General features: G+C 37.9%; 1 long non-coding RNA gene across 1 annotated transcript; it reads right to left on the reverse strand.

The window, feature by feature from the left end:
* Positions 1-10,330: 10,330 nt before the first annotated feature.
* On the reverse strand, positions 10,331-11,617 carry LOC115927192. The gene is made up of 3 exons (XR_004065492.1): positions 11,453-11,617; positions 10,902-11,167; positions 10,331-10,538 (listed from the first exon to the last, which is right to left on the reverse strand). It is a non-coding gene; the product is annotated as an uncharacterized LOC115927192 (long non-coding RNA).
* Between the last annotated feature and the right edge of the window lie 1,051 nt (positions 11,618-12,668).

The raw sequence follows: 12,668 nt of genomic DNA on the forward strand, positions 1-12,668 counted from the left end.
ATTTAACCCCGGTCATAATACAGATCCTGTACTTTTCCGCTCATTCATTACATGCATTGTCTATGGGGCATATCGGGTTCTCCTCCTTAATATTCTCCTTCGCAGTGTTTTCCTAATCGTCCAAAAATCCCATTCGTTTTGCACGTAGTGCTTGTTATTCCTAGTTAGGTGCTTTTCTCATGTCCTTTTCCTTTCAAATTTCATAGGCATAATCTCTGATATCCAATCTAGGTATCCTACTTTCTTCGATTTTCAAAATCACTCATGCATGACCGTCCAGGCGCCATTTTGTCCGTTTCTGTTCCATTTTAAGGCCTTTCTATCTTCCTTTCTATCTCCATTATCCTAGATCCTACAAACTGCTAACAAATTCCTTTAGATAGTCTAAGAGGTGTTCTTTCATCTGCGACGCATAACCTGACCTTCAAAATGCCATCTTCGTACTCAAAATTCAAATCTGAAACCGACTCCGTCAAAAATCTTTAAAATTCTTGAAAAATGGACCCCTAAATAATCTAAAACTGCCATAACTTTCTCATATAAATTCCGTTTTGTGTTTAAATCACACAGTATATTTATCTCATAATTGCACATAGCCATGCCAAATTTCACGCTCCAATGGCTTTGCAAAAAAATAAATACCGCCCTCTAAATTTCTGGGAATTGGCTTTCTTTCTGTGGCCATATCTCCATTATGGCTTTGCAGACCCGTACCTTTTTTCGGATTTAGATACTTGGAGATATGCCCTTTCCAGCCATATACAAAATTATATACCCTTTTGCTGACCAAATTTGAGAAAATTGCCCTCCAAATTCGCCATTTTCAAGAAAATTGAGAAATAACTTCAACTTGCTCTAAAATAGCGATCATTATACCTACAACAATAAAAATTAGCAGACACATGTATCAATATACGTGACAACTGTCTGCAAAGTTTGGTAAATTTCAATGACCTCAGCGCAAAGTTATCGCTAAAAATGATGAATTTACTATGCATTACGTAATAGCGTGTTAAATGCGTGCAGTACATTGCGCGCAGATTACAATAGTGTCAAACTGACCGCAACGAAGTGCCCTTTCGGATGATACCAAGTATGACATATGTTTACACACAAAATTGTGAGTTAATCCCATTTTAGACACCATATTATACTGTTTATAATTATGTTAGTATAGACGACCGTTAGTGCCAGATCGCCCGTTATTGCATGCATATCGTTGTGCCACGATTGCAGGTCTAGTTGCAATGACGAACCTTCGTCATTGCCTTGTTTTCGTTCACATTCTGCCCCATTAATATTCTCCTTAGTATATTCCTTATCGTCCGGAAATCACATTCGTTTTGCACGTAGTGCTTGTTATTCCCAGTTAGGTGCCTTCATCATATCCATTTCCTTCCAAATTTCGTAGGCATCATCTCTAGCATCTCATCAAGGTCACCTACTTTTTCGATTTTCGAAATCACTCATGCATGACCGTCCAGGCGCCATTTTGTCCGTTTCTGGTCCATTTTAAGGCCTTTATATCTTCCTTCCTATCTCCAATATCCTAGATCCTACAAACTTCTAACAAATTCCTCTAGATAGTCTGAGAGATGTTCTTTCATCTGCGACACATAACCTGCCCTTCAAAATGCCATCTTCATACTCGAAATTCAAATCTAAAACCGACTCCGTCAAAAATCTCTCAAGTTCTTGAAAAATGGACCCCTAAATAATCTAAAACTGCCATAACTTTCTCATATAAATTCCGTTTTGTATTTAAATCTTACAGTATCTTTATCTTATAATTGCACATAGCCATGCCAAATTTCACGCTCCAATGGCTTTGCACAACATAAATAGCGCCCTCTAAAGTTCTGGGAATTGGCTTTCTCTCTGTGGCCGTATCTCCATAATGGCTTGGCAAACCCGTACCCTTTTTTGGATTTAGATACTTGAAGATATGCCCTTTCCAGCCATATACAAAATTATATACCCTATCACTGACCAAATTTGAGAAAATTGCCCTCCAAATTCGCCATTTTCAAGAAAATTGAGAAATAACTTCAACTTGCTCTAAAATGGCGATCGTTATACCTACATCAATGAAACTTTGCAGACATATGTATCCATATACGTGACAACTGTTTAACAAGTTTGGTAAAATTCGAATATGTCAGCGCAAAGTTATCGCCAAAAATGATGAATTTACTATGGATTACGTAATAGCGCGTTCAATGCGCGCAATACATTGCGCGCAGTTAACAATGGTGTCAAAGTGACCGCAATGAAGTGCCCTTTCGGATAATACCAAGTATTATATATGTTCACACAGAAAATTGTGAGTAAATCGCATTTGAACAAAGATCACTACACGAATTCCGCCGAGGTCCCGCCCGAACCTAACACGTTTCGGCTGAGACGTCATTTTTTCAGACTGCTTTTCGCCCCTTAAAAGTCCTTTTTTTTCCTTGAAATTTTGCAGTGACATGCCGAGTTCCAATACGCAGGGCACCTCGTGGCCGGATTTTTGAAATTGGTCAAGGGGGCCATTTAAGACGCCATTTTGTCCTATACATCTATTTTACATCACGTGTTTCGATAGGATTATCATAGAAAAAAAGAGAGTGGTTTACAATAACAACCATGAAATTCTCTTTCTAATGATACCAAATACGGCCCATAAAGAGACGTAAAGAAAGAGAGAAAAAACAATTTAACTCCGGCCATAATACAGATCCTGCACGTTTTCCGCCCATTCATTACACGCATTGTCTATGGGGCATATCGGGTTCACGCTTTTGGCCCCCAGAACGAACTTGATTGCAATGTCAAACATGCACCAAATCCCATTGGTTTGTGCACGCAGTGCTGGCGAGCCCTTTCTAGGTTCTTTCCCCTATCCCAATTTCTTTCAAACTTCGTAGGCATAGTACCATCCCATCAAGGTCACTGTTGATGCCTTTCTTTCGCCCTACCTATCTCCAATATCACAGAAGCTACAGACTTCGTGCAAATTGCTCTGGATAGTCCGAGAGAAGCTCTTTCGTTTGACACGTAGAAACACGGCGTCATTGCACGCACATCGTTCTGACACGATTGCATTTCTAGTGGTTCTTCCTCTTCTTCTTGTCGTCCAGAATCTCATTCGCTTTGCACGTAGTGCTTGTTATTCCTATCCAGGTCCTTTCCTCAAGTCCTTTTCCTTTCAAATTTCGTAGGCATCATCTCTAGCATTTCATCAAGGTCACCTACTTTTTCGATTTTCGAAATCACTCATGCATGACCGTCCAGGCGCCATTTTGTCCGTTTCTGGTCCATTTTAAGGCCTTTATATCTTCCTTCCTATCTCCACTATCCTAGATCCTACAAACTTCTAACAAATTCCTCTAGATAGTCTAAGAGATGTTCTTTCATCTGCGACATATAACCTGACCTTCAAAATGCCATCTTCGTACTCAAAATTCAAATCTGAAACCGACTCCGTCAACAATCTCTCAAATTCTTGAAAAATGGACCCCTAAAAATCTAAAAATTGCAATAACTTTCTTTTACCAATTCCGTTAGGTCTCATCTTCTCGCAGTATCTTTATCTCATAATTGCACATAGCCATGCCAAATTTTACGCTCAAATGGCTATGCAAAACATAAATAGCGCCCTCTAAAGTTCTTGGAATTGGCTTTCTTTCTGTGGCCGTATCTCCATTATGGCTTGGCAAACCCGTACCCTTTTTTGGATTTAGATACTTGAAGATATGCCCATTCCAGCCATATACAAAATTATATACCCTATCACTGACCAAATTTGAGAAAATTGCCCTCCAAATTCGCCATTTTCAAGAAAATTGAGAAATAACTTCAACTTGCTCTAAATTAGCGATCTTTATACCTACATCAATGAAACTTGGCAGACATATGTATACATATACGTGACAACTGTCCACCAAGTTTTGTAAAATTCGAATATGTCAGCGCAAAGTTATCGCCAAAAATGATGAATTTGCTATGCATTACGTAATAGCGCGTTTAATGCGTGCAATACATTGCGCGAAGATAACAATGGTGTCAAACTGACCGCAATGAAGTGCCCTTTTGAATGATACCAAGTATAGTATATGTTCACACAGAAAATTGTGAATAAATCGCATTTGAACAAAGGTCACTACACGAATTCCGCCGAGTTTCCGCCCGAAGCTAACACGTATCGGCTATGACGTCATTTTTTCGGACTGCTTTTCGCCCCTTAAACGTCCTTTTTTTTCCTTGAAAATTTGCAGTGACATGCCGAGTTTCAATACGCAGGGCACCTCTTGGCCGGATTTTTAAAATTGGTCAATGGGGCCATTTAAGACGCCATTTTGTCTTATAAATCTATTTTACATCACGTGTTTCGATAGGATTATCATAGAAAAAAAGTGAGTGGTTTACAATAACAATCATGAAATTCTCTTTCTAATGATACTAAATACGGCCCATAAGAAGACATAAAGAGAGAGAGAAAAAACAATTTAACTCCGGTCATAATACAGATCCTGTACGTTTTCCGCTCATGCATTACACGCATTGTCTATGGGGCATATCGGGTTCACGCTTTTGACCCCCAGAACGATCTGTATTGCAATGACGAACATGCACCAAATCCCCTTGGTTTTTGCACGCAGTGCTTGCGAGCCCTTTCTACGTCCTTTCCCCTATCCCAATTTCTTTCAAACTTCGTAGGCATATAGTCACTACCATCCCATCAAGGTCACTGTTGAGGCCTTTCTCTCGCCCTACCTATCTCTAACATCACAGAAGCTACAGACTTCGTACAAATCGCTCTGGATAGTCCGAGAGAAGCTCTTTCGTTTGACACGTAAAAACATGGCGTCATTGCACGCACATCGTTGTGACACGATTGCATTTCTAGTATTCTCCTCCTTTTCCTTGTTTTCCTTATCGTCCGGAAATCACATTCGTTTTGCACATAGTGTTTGTTATTCCTAGTTAGGTGCCTTCATCATGTCCATTTCCTTTCAAATTCCGTAGGCATCATCTCTAGCATCTCATCCAGGTCACCTACTTTTTCGTTTTCTGAAATCACTCATGCGTAAACGTCCAGGCGCCATTTTGTCCTTTTCTGGTCCATTTTAAGGCCTTTCTATCTTCCTTCCTATCTCCACTATCCTAGATCCTACAAACTTCTAACAAATTCCTCTAAATAGTCTAAGAGATGTTCTTTCATCTGCGACGTATAACTTGCCCTTCAAAATGCCATCTTCGTACTCAAAATTCAAATCTGAAACCGACTCCGTCAAAAATCTCTCAAATTCTTGAAAAATTGACCCCTAAATAATCTAAAACTGCCATAACTTTCACATATAAATTCCGTTTTGTATTTAAATCTCACAGTATCTTTATCTCACAATTGCACATAGCCATGCCAAATTTCACGCTCCAATGGCTTTGCACAACATAAATAGCGCCCTCTAAAGTTCTGGGAATTGGCTTTCTCTCTGTGGCCGTATCTCCATAATGGCTTGGCAAACCCGTACCCTTTTTTGGATTTAGATACTTGAAGATATGCCCTTTCCAGCCATATACAAAATTATATACCCTTACACTGACCGACTTTGAGAAAAATGCCCTCCAAATTCGCCATTTTCGAGAAAATTCCAAAATAACTTCAACTTGCTCTAAAATCGCGATCTTTATACCTATATCAATGAAACTTGGCAGACATATGTATCCATATACGTGACAACTGTTTGCCAAGTTTGGTAAAATTCGAATATGTCAGCACAAAGTTATCGCCAAAAATGATGAATTTGCTATGCATTACGTAATAGTGCCTATAATGCGTGCAGTACATTGCGTGCAGATGACAATGGTGTCAAACTGACCGCAATGAAGTGCCCTTTCGAATGATACCAAGTATGGTATATGTTTACACAGAAAATCGTGAGTAAATCGCATTTGAACAAGGGTCACTATACGAATTCCGCCCGATTATAACACTTATCGGCCATGACGTCATTTTTTCAGACTACTTTTCGCCCCCTAAACATCCTTTTTTTTCCTTGAAAATTTGCAATGACATTCCGAGATGCAATACGCAGGGCACCTCGTGGCCTGATTTTTGAAATTGGTCAAGGGGGCCATTTCAGACGCCATTTTGTCCTATAAATCTATTTTACATCACATGTTTCGATAGGATTATCATAGGAAAAAAGAGAGTAGTTTACAATAACGACCATGAAATTCTCTTTCCAATGATACCATATACGGCCCATAAAGAGACATAAAGAGAGAGAGAAAAAACAATTTAACTCCGGACATAATACAGATCCTGTACGTTTTCCGCCCATGCGTTACACGCATTGTCTATGGGGCAAATCGGGTTCACGCTTTTGACCCCTAGAACGATCTTGATTGCAATGACGAACATGCAACTAATCCCATTTGTTTTTGCACGCAGTGCTTGCGAGCCCTTTCTAGGTTCTTTCCCCTATCCCAATTTCTTTCAAACATCGTAGGCATAGTCACTACCATCCCATCAAGGTCACTATTGAGGCCTTTCTTTCGCCCTACCTGTCTCCAATATTACAGAAGCTAAAGACTTCGTACAAATTGCTCTGGATAGTCCGAGAGAAGCTCTTTCGTTCGACACATAGAAACACGGCGTCATTGCACGCACATCGTTGTGACACGATTGCATTTCTAGTGTTATTTTTGTAATTATCAGGTGGGCTGTATATCGTACAGACCACCTTATAATTTCGTTAGAATTACCTTTATTTATTTATCAGGTGGGCTGTATATCGTACAGACCACCTTAAAATTTCGTTATAGAATTACCTTTATTTATTTATCAAGTGGGCTGTATGTAATACAGACCACCTTATAATTTTGTTAAAATTGCCTTTATTATTAGGTGGGCTGTATTTAACACAGACCACCTTATAATTTTATTAAAATTGCCTTTATTATCAGGTGGGCTGTAAAGCGTACAGAACACCTTATAATTTCGTTAGAATTGCCTTTATTATTTATTTTACTTATTTCAAACCATTTTTTTGTAAGCACGATTACTTGAAAATGGCTCAAATTAGGCACACATATATGTATAGGCATATGTACAAAACACAATAACGTTTTCAACTATGACCTTCACTGATGACGTCATCTAGGCGCCATTTTGTAAATTTTTCTGAAAATCAACTCATGATCATATCTTCATAACCAAAAGCCATTTTTGATTCATATTTATCATGATTAAGGTCAATATTCGTCCGGTCAATTTCAGGTCAAAAACGCGCGCGTGCGCGTACGTCCGCGCGTCAGTGCGCGCGCAAAATATTAAAATGCTCAAAGTAGTCTCAAAATAATGTTACATACGTTTTAGGCCATTTTAAGCATTTTATAAAAAATCTCGCACACGCGCATGCGCGCGTGTTTTCACGCGTTCTGGCATTTTGCAACAAAGAATCGCCAATTTTTCTTTGTCATCATATTTGGCACATTTTCGCAAGCATTTTGATACCTTGTTAACATATTTCTGACCATTAATAACGGAGTGAGCGTCCGTTTAAGATACACATCCGTGCGTGCGAGCTCTTGTAATACATAGCATATATTCGTCCCTGTTTTCACGAAGTGACGGTAGAGCGCGCAACTAAAAGAAAGTTAGTTTTGAATAAATCGCTTTCAAAGTTTCAAACCATAATCTCAACCTCTTTAATGTATCAAAGGCAAATAAATTTTATATCCTGGGATAGAAAATATCTTAATGTTTAGTTCTATGTTTAAATATTTCCATAATTTCTTATATTTTTGGGGGAAATGAGCTGTAAACATTACCGTCACTTCGTGAAAACACGAAATTCAAGGACGCGCTGTGATTTTGGTTTCACGAAGTGACGGTACGTAGCCGCGCGCGTAAAACATATGGGATTTTTCTCTCGTAGATGGAATTCCCGAAATGGACACTAAATACGGCAAAACGTTTTGTTTAATTGATGTACAGATAAAATAATTCAAACTGTGGGAAAGAGTACATTTTCCTCTTTCTGTAGCTGCTTTTTCATTTCTCTGTGTGAACTGTTAACACAACCGTCATTTCGTGAAAACACAAATTGCATAGAACGCTTTGATTTTGTTTTCACGAAGTGACGGTACGTAGCCGCGCGCGTAAAACGTATGGGACTTTTCCCTTGTGGATGGAATTCTCGAAATGGACACTAAAAACGGCATTATGTTTTATTTAATTGATGTACAGATAAAATATGCGAACTGAGAGATAGAGTACATTTTCCTCGTTTGGTAGCTATTTTTTTTTATTGATAAGAATAAACTGAATGTCTCTGTATGAACTTTTAACTTAACCGTCATTTCGTGAAAACACAAATCACGCAGAACGCTTGTATTTTGTTTTCACGAAGTGACGGCTCGTAGCCGAGCGCGTATAAAACATATGGGATTTTTATTGTGTGAAGCAATTTCATGAGATAGACACTGAAATACGGCAAAATTACTTGTATGTATGGATAAAATAAGAGCACCTTTTCTTCTTTGTATAATTATAATGTTAGATGTATGATGTCAGTTTTTGTTCACGAAGCTACGGCTCACAATAAATTAACTATCAATAGCACTGATGGATATTGGCACTAAGTGCTTTTAAAATGATTAATAAGCTATTCTCTTTAATCTTAGGCTAAAAATGGATATGTATTTAATATTATTTGAGGTTTAATTATCAGGTACATTGTATGTATAGGGAATAAAGATTGCACTAAAGTTACTATATACTTTCCACTTAAGAACACGTTCAAGTAGTCTCCCCCCCCTCTTTCTCCCTCTCACTCTCCCTCTCTCTCTCTCTCTCTCTCTTTACCCCCTCCATCTCCCCTTAATATCACACAAATTCTGCCATTTCTTGTTGAAATTCATGCGAGTGATATCAGGGCTTTTGCTACTCTATTACTATGAGGAATTTCTAAAATTTTAGAGAGGGGCCTAGCTAAATATATTTTTTCAGATAGGAAATAAAGCAAATATGTTAAGAAATATTTTTGAATGAAGGAAAAAGATTAAGTATTGACAACTGACCATAATCTGTAGTTAACTACTCAACTCTGCAATATAAACACAGAAAATGAATTTTGACTGAGCAGTTTTAATTCAAACATTTGGAACCAGAACAGCAAGTGGAAATGGAGCATATTTATTCAAAAATATTAAATAATTCATACCAAACATATCATCATCAATTATCATCAATACTGTATTGCATTTTAAAATGTACATTTAGGGTTTTGTGGAAAAGACTCATCAGTTATATACATCCACGGAATACGAAGGTTATTTCATTCATTATACAGTACTGGTAAATATGCTAAAATGTCTTTATCTTATTCTTTATATACGACCTGGTTATCATGTTTATTCAGCAATCGTAGCGAGTAAATGCCACATGTGACGTACAAAATGCTCGACAAACATGTACTACATGTATCATGAAGTTTTTCAATGGGAAAAATGACTAATATAATCATCATCGTTACTTTTTTGTTCATCACTGTTTTTCATAAATATCTTGTGAGTAGAGTATCAGAACCAAGTCAGTTTACACAATCTCTTTCTAAGGTATTTCAATGAAATTTAGTACACAGTCTCAAACGCTACAAAGTTTACCAATGCTTAAAGATTGTCTTTACCCAGGTAAACACGTAATCTCTGACTAAACTATTATCAGCTAAACAATGCATGATAAACATGGAAATATCAATTTGACTAAACAATTTCATTTCTCATCAAACAGATACAATTCAAAACAGCAACATTATATTGTATGATCATTATAGGATAGTTTGAAGTAGCAAATACAATTATGATGAGAATGACTATAGAAGTAATAAATTAAAACATTAAATGTGAACTAGTAACATTGTGTTTTGAGAGAAAAACCAATTGTTGAAATGTAACTTATATTCATGTTCTAATGAAGGCATCAACCCCTGTGAATACAAACATTTAAAGAAAATGGATAAACAAATTCTTCAATACAAAGATACAATATGAGGATTCATGGAACTGGAATCAAAAACTCTAATATGCATTACTGATCGAGGTAGGTATACCTGATAAATAGCAGTTCTGAGCTATACATTTGAATATTAAAGATTTATGTTTGCAGGAGTTCATTACAATACTGTAACAGAAAACTGACACCTGTACGACCATTCAGTTAATTGTTTCAGAACTCATGGAAAATGTTACCAGCTTGCTTTAAATCAATTCATTGATTTTATAATCAATCCATTTCATTTTGATTACTAGTACACACAATTACAATTATTAGTGGAGTTTGCTTTATTTATGATATTCAAAATGTTTAAAATCAAACAGTATAAAAGAGAGATTGAGGTATGGAAACATTGAAGCATTGCCAAAACGATCAATGTAATTGATTCTAGTTTCTCAAGCATGCCCTTCAACACAAGTCCTTCAAGTTTCTTCACACATAATGTCATCCAAGCGATAGTGGTTGAAGCAGAGAAGATCCTTGATCTAGACTGTTTGAAAGTAAAAGGAAATAAGAGAAAGAAAAATCATAATAAAAAAAGTCCAAGTCAAAATCAATAAAAAATCATTATCAGAATTTCAATTATGAAAGGGAAACTTTACAATGCATTATGATTGGGCAAAATTATTATGTGTAGTTTTGGTACCCAATTTTAGAGAGTCTCTTAATAAATTAAATACTTTATGTGGTATCACCTTAGTATTGGAATTTTTTTATAAGGATTTAAAAAAAAATTAATGCTGACCTCGATAGGACCACTCATTCCCTTAACTAAGAGACCTAAGCATTAAAAACAATTAAGAATATCTTAAATTTTAACTATTGGGAAACAATCAAGAAGGAAAAAAGATACCTTTTGACTCGCTCACAAGCATAGACAATGGGTCATCATCAGAATCGCAATCGGAGCCGTCAGGAGACTTTAAGGGTCACCATGCCAAGTCACACATGCAGCTCTGACTGTGTTCGGTGAATTGCTTCAACAGTGTTCGGTGAATTGCTTCAACGGTTCCATACCGCTCCCACTCTTAGGTCACTATGCCGAGTCACATCTGCAGCTCTGTGTTCAGTGAATTATCAAGGACCCATCTTACCAGCATGTCGGTCCCTGTATCCAATCTAATTTTGTAGAATGAAAGAAATAATTACAAGTTATTTTCTTTCATTTTTTTGCAAGCAGAGGTAAGGAAATGAATCCAATATTATCTTTTGTACATCAAATTAATTAATAGGCATAACTGACCCCAAACAGAAGTTTTCAATTGCCCCTATTACCCCAAAATAGAATTTTCCAATTGCCCCTACCAAACAACAACTACCCCTATGCACATAAGCAGTGAGTGTGCTTTAGTACTTTGCTGCTAAAGTGTGATTTTCTTGAACAGATCATGAAACTATTCTCACCTGGATTTGTGTCTGGCCTGTGGCATTCTTGAAAAGTAGATGTACTTTCCCAGTTCTTCCTTCATATAAGTGCAAATTGTATCTACTGCATCTGAAACTAAGTGAAAGCAAAAACATCATCATAATTTCATTACCACTGAAGTGTAGGTAGTGAGACATGTACATCATCTGGTATGGCATAGGCGCCGGAAGTGGGGGGGCAGGGGGGGCAGTTGCCCCCCCAGTCAAAAAAGTGGGGGGGCAAAACGCATTTTTGCCCCCCCTAAACGCCCCCCCCCTTAAAAAAAAAAAAACAGTAAAGGAGTAAACATGGTTTGTATTTTTAATCAAAAAGAACGTAACAATAATAAAAACCTGAATTAAATCACATATACAATTCCATTCAAAGAAAAAGGAAAGTTAACAGGAATTAAATTTCATAAACATTGCGCATGCCACCTATACGGGATTTATCAATGGAGGTCTCTATATAATAGCGATACGCGCATATCGTGGACATATTGTGCGAGAATGGGAAAGCGTGTCCGTTTTTTTGTTATAAAAGATGAGAAGACATGAGCCCCTGAACGCTGGCGTACTGATGGGGGGGGGGGGGGGGGGGGGGGGGGGGGGTGATGTATTTTTTATTCGAAACAAGTGATTTGCAAATGTTGATGTTGTGACATGATTTTCCGGGAATTTTTCTCCATTTTTTTTGTAATTCATACCTTTTTATGCGTTTGTTGGAAAAAAAGAAATTCCCAAATTACAGTCAGGCGAAATACGCTTATTTAGAAGCCTTTATGTCTTGGTCTGCAAAGTGGCTGGGCTCGAGCCCCCCCCCCCCCCCCCTCCTTTTTGAAAAAGTATGTTAAAGTGAAAAAGAAAGAAAGACGAAGAAAAAAATAAGTGACCTGCCAATGTCACAAATAAGGTATAAAATATGCTCATCTGACCGTAATTAAATGCTTAAAACCCCAGAGCTTACAGGGGCTCCGCCCCGAACCCCACCAAGGGCCCTAAGGCGGGCCCCTGGATGCTCAACTGACCGTAATTAAATACCTAAAACCACTGCGCTCCCGGGGGCTCTGCCCCCAGGACCCCACCAAGGGCCCTAAGGCGGGCCCCTGGATGCTCATCTGACCGTAAATAAATACCTAAAACCCCCAAGATTCCAGGGGCTCTGCCCCCTGGACCCCAACAAGGGCTCTAAGGCGGGCCCCTGAATGCTCATCTG

This window comes from Strongylocentrotus purpuratus, unplaced genomic scaffold, assembly GCF_000002235.5.
Source record: "Strongylocentrotus purpuratus isolate Spur 01 unplaced genomic scaffold, Spur_5.0 spur5_scaffold_20, whole genome shotgun sequence".
Classification (NCBI taxonomy): domain Eukaryota; kingdom Metazoa; phylum Echinodermata; class Echinoidea; order Camarodonta; family Strongylocentrotidae; genus Strongylocentrotus; species Strongylocentrotus purpuratus.